This window comes from Falco punctatus, assembly GCF_963210335.1.
Source record: "Falco punctatus genome assembly, chromosome: 9".
NCBI lineage: Eukaryota > Metazoa > Chordata > Aves > Falconiformes > Falconidae > Falco > Falco punctatus.
The window spans coordinates 41,202,797-41,213,059 of record NC_137589.1 but is presented as its reverse complement, the minus strand read 5'-3'; the positions used below and the strand labels follow the sequence as shown (position 1 = coordinate 41,213,059).

The window sequence follows — 10,263 nt, the reverse complement described above, 5'->3', positions numbered from 1 at the left end:
CATGCCAGCGAGCCCAAAGGGCAAAGAGCTGGCTACCAACACAGGGCAGCCCTCCCTGAGCCTCAGGGCTGACAAGGCTGCAGTGGCAGAGCACAGGTCTTAATCCGAGCTCTGGCACTCCCTCGATAGGTGACCCCATGCTGCTACCCCTGCTGCCGTGCCCTGCCTCCGCAGAGCGTTCAGGGCAAGCGCTGGCGCACGCTCGCATCTGCCCAAGGCCTGGCATGGCAGAGCCTCACTGCCCTGCCTGCAGCTTCGCTGAGGGCAACACTGTGGCGGCGCCGATGCCTCTAGGTCAACCCTGCGCCGGGGACAGGCAGGGCAGCAGAAGGGGTATGCGCCCTCTGAGGGGACACAGCACTTCACGCCCAACAAGGCTTGTCCTCCACAAAGGGATGTTGATGCAGCAGATGAAGTGGTTTTTCTGCAAGGACACAGCAGCCTTTCAAAAGGTAGCAAATGCTTTCTCCGAGTTACTCAGTTACACGTTCCAAACTCCCAAACTACACAAATCTCCTGAGAAAATGCAAGTCAGTCAGAGAGGAATCTTGGAGCCACTTCAAACGTTTTGCCCATAATTCATGCAATGAGATTAAAAAAGCCATTTCTTCCTTTGCCAAGTACACAGAGACCAGAGTGTTCTCTATTGTGTAGGAACATCACAGCATGTAGCATTTGACAAGGAAAGGTCACTGGGGAGGGGCCACAACTCCTTTTTTTAAGAGGCTGCTACGGACGTCCTTTGGAAAAACTGGTTTTACTCTGTAGCAAAACCCATAATTGAACACCCAGCTAACTGAGCTGACATACCTGCCTGAGGTTTCTTTTAAAGAGACTCTGTTGCAGGGTTCTCTGCTCTCTATCCAACCCAAACCGAGTCTTCCAGCAGTGCAAATCATCAGACACCCACTGATTTATCCTGAGTACTTCCTGAGTACTCTACGCCACACTGCAGCATGGGCAACATACCAGGCAGCAGAAACAAGCTGAGAGCGGAGGCTTGGGTTCAGGGGTCTCAGGGTATGACATGCCTGGTTCCCCCAGACTCCCAGGCACATACAGCATCTTTTTCAAGGGAGTAAGAAAGTTACTGGAAACTAGCCCTTGGTCAGACGAGATAGTACAAGGACAGACAGACATCAGTAACCACAAGCAAATGACCGTAAATCTAGCGATGCTCCTCAAACCACTTCTTCACCCACACTGGTGGGTGAGTGAGGAACAAATTCCAGCTGCAGCAGATTGCCTAGAATGCGTATCACTTCCCTCGCTCTCTAACACAACAGTTGTGGCCCCACAAAAATCTGGCCACAGTGAACAGACAAGACTGCTACAAGACGCAATGTGGAGAACTTCTCTGGAAACACATAGAAAACCTCTGAAAACAGTCTGCTGTATCTACTAGCATCAAGTTTATGGGATAGAAAGGAGACTTCAAAATACCATTGGAAATCTCTGCCAAAACAGCACTGTGGTGCAAGGACAGCTCCTGAGACACCACAGCAGAAACAGATCCAAAATCCCCTCATGGTAATAAAAGTGGAGCTATTTCATCATGACTGATTTCATTGTGTCATTGTCAATTTATCCCAGGTAAAGTGAGAGGTGACTCTCTACCCCCAAGGGATTTTGAAAATGCTTACAGCAGTGTGAGGTGCATATCAGGGGGCTCTGAAAATACCACTAGAAGCCGTCTGCAGAATTCCCCTGACAATCTCAGAGACAGACCATCCTCACAGCAAGACACAACAGCAGGATGAGGCCAGGCAGCAGGGCTGTTAGAGGGTCCGGGGAAGGAAGAATGCAGGAACTACCAGGCTGTCCAGCCAGCGGTCTGTCTAAGCCCATAACCTGTCTCCAATAGTGTCTGTAATTCAGAAAAAAACCCAAACTCTGCAAGAGGCAATTATATAACAAGGTACAATTAACGAGATTTTCATGCAGCTTCCTCCCAATCACTGGCAAATCCCATCCCAGACTTGACTGTACCTTTATAATTCAGGATTTCCTCATGATCCACTTGAAATAGCCCATCTCTTCTTGCATCTTTCCAAGACCACGGCCTCGTCAAATCACTGTGCTGCAGAGTTTCATCACTAACGGTGCACTGGGCTGAAATAAAAACCAAAAACGTATTTTTTTCTACCAATGGTGAGTTACTGCTAACTCAATTTCAGTGGCTGCCAATCGCTGATTTCTAGAGAGGCCCATGAAAGGCTACTTGCTTTGTTACCAAGCAGACAGAAGGCATTCTGGTAATTGTTAAAGAGTTTCTAGGAAATGGCAGGAGAATTAGAAACCCTATAGCCATAGCAGGCTGGCTTCCACTTGTGTATGCACCTGTGGAGGGAGAGCCTGGTGACTCCAGTCACGCTCCTGTATGACCCCCGGCACACAGGCCCGTCTGCTTCACAGCTGCGAGCGCAATTAACTGATGGAATTTGATCTCAGTTGTAAACCTAAGTGAGCTGGTGATAGAGGGACACCAGTACATCCCACCACCTTCTCTCATAGTTACAAAAGGGCCACTTCTTCACCTGAATCAGTGCAGGTGACACAAGTGCTGTCTGCACCAGCATCCAAGCACCCTGCCCGCTGCAGCTCACACTGCTTCGTCTTGGAACATTGTGGAAATGCCCAATGGAAATACCCATGACTGCATTGTAGGGGGTGGCCGAGATTCCTGGGAGACAGAAAATTGACCCTCCACTAAAAATTAGTATTTTCACCTTTGTAGGGAACTTCCTTACGATGCTACATTACAGGAACATTCATAAAAACTGTAACACAAAGTCCCCTTCCTAAAGGCCACTGGTGGCAAAGCCCGCCATGAAGCCAATGAAATGTCAATGTTTATGGCACTTACTTCCCACTGCTGGTAGCAAATTCCAAAAATAAAACACACCAAGATTCCCGCCTGATGGCAAAATAAAAAACACCAACACTAGCTCGTGACACACTACAAAATGGTGAAGGGATCAGAACTGATTTAGAGAAGGGGAGGGAGGATGAGAAAAGCCCGTGGAGTTACCAAGAGCCTACCACTTTTTGCATCTGTGGAGAACAGCTTGGTGGCTCCAGCAGGTTGTGGGATCTGCAGTGCATGTAGGGAAGGACTTGCAGAACTCTTGGAAGGTACCATTTATTATTCAGCTGGAAACACAATTAACACCAGTGGGATTTGATCTCCCTCATAAATGTGAACAATTTTTACTTAGAGCAGTCAAGTGACCACCAGGGCTCCTTCAGCCTGTGGGACTACAGAGTACAGTTTTAAGCAGTTTTATTAACTTTAGTTTAAATCACTTCCAGTACTGATCCCCCTAAAGATCAAAGCTGTTCCATCATTTATACCTGGCAGGCAGTAAAATCCTTACGTAAATCTGTAAGTCCCCTTGTTAAGTTTAACATTCATCACTTAACACCACTTAGCAGCCAACCAGGGAAGACTCTGCCTGCCAGGCCCAGCCGGTCCCATCTGCATCTCTGTAGCAAGGATCCAAGGCCATGTAACAGGGGTCGCACGCTCTGTCTGATGTCTGCTCCTCCGAAAGACGCAGATGGGAGACGGCCCTTGGAGAGCGCGTCGCTGCTCCCCACTTCATCTGTGCCCCCACAGCAACGACGTCTGAATTCCTCAAGTTACTAGCAAATCTCAAAGAGCCACAGAAAACATTTTGTGCCTAATGAGGCCTTCTTGGACCACAGTGTCATCAGACACTACCACGTCCTGCTAATGAGCTTCTCTCTGTGCGGTGCGGAGCTGCACTGAACTGAACTCTCCCCATAGGACAACACGCCGTGAACTGGCAGATTAAACTTTCCACTGGACCAGGGACAGTTGCAAGGCACTGGGATGGCATCCAACTTCAGCTAAGCGGAGTAGGGATTGAGAATATGAATTTATAACCAGCAACATCAATGAGGCGTAGGGAGCCATGTGTACAGCATACACTTGGGGAAGAAGGCTGGGGACTAGAGAAGAGTTGATTCCACCTAATGTAGGGCAGGCAGGACACGGAAGGACCATATCTATCCACTAGAAAACAACAGAGGAAAATACAGAGGCATGGCCATCGTGCCTTTAAAAAAAAAGGAGAGAAAAAAAAGAACAAAAAGGGCAGAAAATAGATATGCCCAACTAATATTTGGAAGCAACACTTTCCCTCCTTGAGTTTAGAAAATACATCCTGTACGGCCAAGGATTTTCAGAAGAAGATCCAGCAGCCCTAGGCAGGGGCCGTAGCACCAAGAGGGCAAGTGGCCCGTCCTAAGAGATGACAAGTCTGGAATGCAAACCATGGTAGAGGGAGCAATGAAAGACAAGGGTGTTTAGAAAGCGTAGTAGCAGGAACTACACAAGATAACAAAAGAAAAACTAGAAGATGGAAGGATGGGTAGCACCCAGAAGAAAACTACAGCTACCCAACACAGCAGTTCCTGTTCCCCTTTGACTGATAGGAGTGCAGAGTCCCTGCTATGTGATGTGCCAAACCATTTCCTTGGGAAACACTTTTTGCTGAAGTTTCCTCCTCTTTTTATTTCTCCCTTTCCCCCTCCTTCCTCTCTCCCACTCCCCCCCTCCCTCCAGGCAGAGATATGTTTCTCTCAGCTGCTTCTGTGCCTGTGACTTTACTGCATGGGGGAAGTCAGTCTGGAAGGTCACCTCTTTCATCAAGTATTCTATTTGCATCCAAAATTGTATGTACATGAAAAATGTGGTCGTGTGTTGCACCTAGCTGCAGACGCAGATGAAATTCTGTGGAAAGCCTGATGCACACTAACCTTTGCAGATGGTGCAGCTATTGCTGAAAAATGGATTGCTTAATAAAGCATATCATCCGACATATTTGCTGCTTGGCTAGCCAAATAGAAGTTGTTTTTTGCACAAATTTCCTTGTCAAATTTGTCAATGTTCATGTCATTTTTGCTTTAGGTCACAGAGCAAGGTGCAAATTCTTGGCATCTTTACTAGTTGCAAGCCAATTTTGGCTATTTCTAACAATGAAGTGAATTTCTCTGAGGATAAGACACTCACTTTATGGGGAGGAAAGGAAAACAGCAGGAAGTGGATTATTTTTTTTCTGGGATTTTTTTGTTGTTGCTTTCTCTCTTTTCTTTTTTCTCTTTTCTTCTGAGGGATAGTGTTTGCATTCATTTACAGACCTCGTTAATTCATAGCAGAGAGAAAGAGGCCTTGTAGCCTGTTAAATCAGTATTTTTGTTTGACTGTTTGGTGCAAGATGCACACAGATTCTTGCATTGGTGCACTGAAAACATATTCCTTTGTGCAGGGAATCTTGCAAGAGAAGAAAAGATCCATTCCTTTGGCACTTTCAGATGTGGAAGGCAGGGGATTCTCTCCTTCCAACTGCTGGAAGAGTCATTTTTTTAAGCCTCAGAACCTCTTGCACTAAAAACCACTTAATGCATCTGTTTGTTTTTCCACCTGCTCTATATTCTTTGGCTCTGCCTACAGGCACATTGTGGACCCTGCTCTGAAGCACTGTTTTCCAGCTTACTCCCTTCCTCCTAGGTTTCAGACCTTTTTGCTGCCTGGTCCCTTCCCAGACACAGCCATGGCAAGCAGCTCTATTTAGAAGCAAAAAGTGAAGACTGCCATCATCACGTTTGCAACAATAACAACCTCAGATGGGGGCGGGGAGGGGGGAGCAGGCTTTCAAAACTGCAGCATGTTCTTGCTGCACTGCTGGGATGAGCCAGTACCCATCCAAGGCACCCCAGTGCAGCCCATCCAGAGGGCCACTGGGAACATAAGCAGCTCATATAAGACAATACGGGGCATACGTGGAAGGGCTGGAGCCCCACTCAAGCCCTTCATCCATCCCATGGCATGGCCGAGTCAGGTGCCATGGGAAAGAGGCCGCTTCGGCCCCACTCCTTCGGCCATGCTGCATGCTGTGCTGGCAGTACGCACTTTGGGGTATGGAGCTCCACTTCCACCCATCCCTGCCAACACACCACAGCTTATCTAGCCCTCCACAAGGAAGTCTGCAATCCAGGTGTCACGCGTGGTATTTATTTTGCATTTCCTTTTTTGTTCAGTACCTCAGCGGATACAGTGTTTTCCATTTGCTAGTAACAGATGCATTCCTCTCTGGGCTGGGCTGTTATTTGTGCAGCAATTACATTTCTCTTTGGAGGTTTCATTTCTCCCTGAATTCCCACCCTATACCAAGTACTTTATCAAGTATAACCTTTTCCAAAGATGCACCATTTGCCAAGTGCATCCTCCAGTGATCTATTCCTATAAAAGGAGGACTTTGCTGCAGGACACAGGCATTTGACATAACCCCATTTGCCTCCCAAATAGGCTGCCCCTTCAGAAAGTACATTCTTCTGCAAGGAACATTTTGTTTACAAGGTTTATTTTGTTAGCAGGTGTATTCCCACTAGTAAGTTTTCCACCGCACCATTTTTTTTTTAAAAGGTCTTGTTTGGTAGCCAGATAGCCGAGACTGCCTGTGATAAAGCCAGCACAAGTGATTAATAGCAAAGTCTCTGCCATTTTATTATTAATAGCAGTGTGTTGACTCAATTAAATCCAGCCTGCTTTTTTTGGCAGGCCTTCGCAATTATACATATCATTATGGGCTGCAGCCCAAATGCATCCTGGGAGTAGACCAGAACTCCACATTAACTTTTTCTGGCTCTCTCTTTGCAGGTTGGCCACTGTAACATGTGGGCTATAACCAATCCAGGCTGCTTTGGGGATGGCAGAAGAGAGAAAGAAGGACAAATGGCAGAGGTGAGGATCACACCTAGGAAGGGCATGCTCCCCCACAGCCATAAACAGCCTGGCAAGCACATCCTGGATCCACCCCTCCAAACTGAACCCCATAAACACAATGTAATGTGTCTGGACAGTACCTGTTACCAGCAGGGGTGATTTTCCACCACGCTGAGGGGAGTGTTCAGTAATCCCTTCCAAAACAGACTTGCAAGCAGCTTGGCCTGGCTCGAAGAGGCACTGAACTGAGGTTCAAGCCTTTATTTTGAGGCAGGCTCCAGCAACTTGTGTTTCATGGTGGTGAGAGACTCAGCTCCTAGTAAAGCTGGAACAGCCCAACTCAGAGTACCCCAAAGCATGTTGCAGGCATACTCTAGTGTTGGACACACAGCCCCTACCTTTTTAAACATCCCAGCTCGTCTGTGGGGAAGAAAGCCAGCCATGTGGCCAAGGCATAAGACTGGGACAGCACCAAGCTAAGTTCCCAGCACTGATAAGGACTCCATGTGACACTGCAGCAGTCTTCTGTTCATAGAGTCCTGGGGCATTTTCTGTAGTCACAAGATCCATGAGTCATTAGATCACTTGTTACTTGAGAGCACCAAACCTGGGTGCCTAAATAGTCATTGGGGAGGTGCAGAGACAAGGGCAGGTTGCCTTACCTCGGGTTTTGAAGGAAGGCCGATTCTGAGGGACCCTGGGCAGCTGGTGAACAGCAGCACTTGTGGTTTTCTCACAGCCCTTTGTGACAGCCCATCCATAAAATGATGTCCTGTTAATCATGGGAAGAAGCTCTTTTTGGACATGAATCTCATTAGACCTGAATATACAGCACCTAGCACTGATCTGAGTTTTAAGCCTTGCCATCACCCAGGTAACAAATCATAGTCATGAAGTGCTGGAGGAACAACCAGGTCTGGCCCCTTGCAGAAGCAGCATATGTTGCCCAGCAGCACTGACCCATGACTGTCCTTTGCAGACTGGGTGGGCTTCATCTCCCTGCAACCTGCTAACCAGAACTGGCAACTGCAGTTATATCCTCTAGCATGCATACGATCTATGACACCTCTCACTATGACTGCTGGATTTTTCTTCCCAAGCCCACTGCTCTCTGTAGTTGCAGAACTGGATTCCTCTCTCCAGTGGAGCCTGGAAATGTCCCACCCTCCTGCAGGCGCCCAGGGCACCACCTGTCTTCCTGCAGCATTAGAGGAGGTCCCACCAGCCGCAGCTGAAGACCCACAAAAAACAGTAGAGCCCGTTTCTCATTACCTCAACACAGGGAGCTTTGCAGCTGAAGGCTCTTTCCAGCTTGTGCTACTTCATCTTCCAGAAGCCCATTAAGACAGGAGGGCACACTGTGCTTTCCATCCCAGCTTGGCCTGTCTCCATCCATGTCGTCCATCTGGTTTATTTGCTGGCATCAGACAATCCACAGCTGTGGGGCTCTTGCTAAACCAGGGTGGAAGAATTTAAGCACTTGGCCTACAATCTCCTCACAGTGCCTGCAATGCCTTTGTGGAAATAATTCTGCTGCTGGACAAGGGAGTGCAGAGGAGCTCTGCTGTCTGTACTCCCCTGCACAGCTCCCAGCAGCTGCAGAGAGGACTCCATTTGTAGCCAGCTCCAGCCATTGATGAAGCGGACAGTGGCAGAGTGGGACTGCAGCACTGAACACGGGTGACACACCACGTGTCCCATAGATCTATAGATCTGAAAGATTTGTGGAAGTCCTCAAGGAAAGTTCTCATCAGCCTGTGCAGATGCTTAGCTCCATAAGCCCCTCTTGGCTGTCCCAGACAAGGAACAGTCCAGCTGGCACCCACAAATGAGCTTTCCCTTGTGAAGAGGCGGGGTGTATTGCTATTTCTACAGCCCCAGAGGGTGGAGGGCTTCCCCCATTAACTCCCTTGCTTCTTCCATCCCAGAGGGTGGATTTCCCAACCTAAGACCAAGCTTTGGCAGGAAAAGTCTCCAAACTCTTGCCTCCCTTTCTGAGGGCCAAAGCAGAGCTGAAGAGTTAGGGCCTCCCTGAGGAACCTCAGCAACACAAGCAAACGCCACCTGTGACAACAGTGAGGTCCAGTACCCTCACCGTGCCTGGGAAAGACCCAGGGAGCTCTGGCAGACAGGATGGGATGCACAAATTGCAGTGGGGAAGAGGGGACAAGGAGGATCGATGGAGATACCTGGGGGGGTTGTACAACCTGTGTTTCTTCCCAGACAAAAGAGGCTGCTGATCCATGGCCGTGGCTTCCAAGAGTGCCTCTCCTAGCAGTATGCCTGTTTTGCCCATGCCTATAGCTAAGAAAGGCAAACACAACTGGTCAATGGTCTTCAGAAAATGGTCTGCTTAGAGAAGGCGCACCCTGCATGGATTAGGGTACACAGCACGCGTGCCCACACAATGACTGGACAATGCTACGTTGTTTAAAAATATATTAATAATCTAAGACACTTGTTCTGTTCTTGTTTCAATAGGAACCTCATTTTTATTTGTAGATATATGGCACTACCCACCTATGAGGCTGGCAGAGGAAAAGGACATTTTTTGCAGGATATTAGAAATAACAGTCAAATCCCTTCCAAACACATGCTTTCCCCGTTATCATACAAACCAGACCCAGACTGACCCGTGTCTCAAACATGGGAGGACAGAACTCAAGCATTACTCTAGAGAACACAGTCACAGTTCAGCACCCAAAGTTTCGTTGTCTAGAGCAACAGCACATCTCCTGCCCTAGACACAGGGCTACTGACTTCCAGGGTGGTGGCAGTAGTTCCCTCACTTCAAGGCCTTTTTATTTTTAAGGGCAATGCCAGACATTCAGAGAAGCCAAAGTTCTCGAGCCCACTGGTAATAAACCAGAATGCTTATTACGTCAGTGACTTAAGTCTGCCTTCCTCTGAGACTTCCCTTAACCCCAGGACGAGCGGCCACCAAAGAGGAGATGATCAGACATTTGCAAGGGCTGTCCTTGTCGCCCCAGGACCAGTTCGTGGGAACTAAGCTGTTATTGCTTCTCTGTTATCAGTTACGGCAGGAGCTTCCTTGCCTTGTGGCTGAGGCTGCGTTGTACCAATGACTCACAGAACATAACTAAACCATGTAAAATGTCATCCTGTGTTTGCCATTAATAAGCTTTCAATTAATAATACAAATTTCCAAGAACACACCGAGCCTGCAACACAGCGCTGTGCTGCCTAGCAGAGCCGATCAGGGCACTCCCAGAGTCAAGCCACAATTAAATACTTCGCTTTCCAGGAAAGATAGCTCCTTACTGCTGCAGTTGGAAAACCCTAACCCCAGCACATATACAGACCACACTGCCTCATATGGAATAAGACCTCCTGTGACTTGAAGGATCCTAGGAAAGCTTTTGGACTGAGTTGCAACGGCTTTATTTTTAAATATCACAAGACTTGATTCTGCTTACCTGCTGGTGTAAGTTACCCACTGATGTGCATGGGGTTGATCAGCTGTAAAAGCGGGAACTCAAGAAGAACTGGAG

General features: G+C 48.0%; 1 long non-coding RNA gene across 1 annotated transcript in view; it reads right to left on the bottom strand.

Annotated features, from left to right (window-relative positions):
* The window catches only part of LOC308069151, a 132,767-nt gene that overhangs the window by 49,812 nt on the left and 72,692 nt on the right, over positions 1 to 10,263 (bottom strand). The window contains exon 3 of the long non-coding RNA XR_013930298.1: positions 1 to 10,263. This exon is cut by the window's left edge and continues 49,812 nt beyond it. This is a non-coding gene — a long non-coding RNA (uncharacterized lncRNA).